Genomic DNA, 704 nt, shown 5'->3' with positions numbered 1-704 from the left:
GAAGGGCATCTCCCCCCCCCCACTGCTTCTTTTAAAAAAAAAGTTTCTTCTTTCCTCTTACCCAACCCAACCCCAGCATTGCTTGGGCACGAAATCTGTGATGTTAACACCTTACAAAATCCTCTCTCAAACCGAAAGGTTTTCTGTGCTGCCAGTCTTCTAAAACAGTGTATAATTTTTTTTTTTGGGGGGGGAAGCTTGGAGGAGAAGGAGAGTCTATTCCTTGCTTTGGCTTTGCGGTTGAAAATTCAGGGACAACCCAGAGAGGTTGTTTGGGGGACAGGGGGCCTCTTGGAGCGTGTCTGACATCGGTCTGTAGGGCAGCCGTGTCTATCCCATACATTTTGTAAAACCCGTGGCCTGGGCAACAGAGGGGAGGCCCTGCACTGTGGCCACGGCGGACAGCCAGGTGCATTGCCTACCCGATGCCCATCTTCCTGGGCACCCGAATCCCCACTTTCTCCCTCGAGGGCCAGAGCAGTACCCCAGGGCCAGAAACCCGGCTGGCGTTGGCTGTCCACGGATTATGACGACAAGGAGCGATATCGCTTCTTTATAGAGTAATCTATTTTTATACAGAGGGATTGGGGTGTGTGGGGGGGCTGAACTCTTAAAGAGTGGCATGATCGCCGCCCCCCCTACATTGTAATCGTGTCACTTGGGAAATGACCTGCCTCTTGGGGGGGGGGGGGCTTTTCTTTTCG

The sequence above is a fragment of the Gekko japonicus genome, unplaced genomic scaffold (assembly GCF_001447785.1).
Source record: "Gekko japonicus isolate JY-2015 unplaced genomic scaffold, Gekko_japonicus_V1.1 scaffold1266, whole genome shotgun sequence".
NCBI lineage: Eukaryota > Metazoa > Chordata > Lepidosauria > Squamata > Gekkonidae > Gekko > Gekko japonicus.
The sequence above is the reverse complement of the archived record's forward strand: the minus strand, read 5'-3'. Positions refer to the sequence as shown.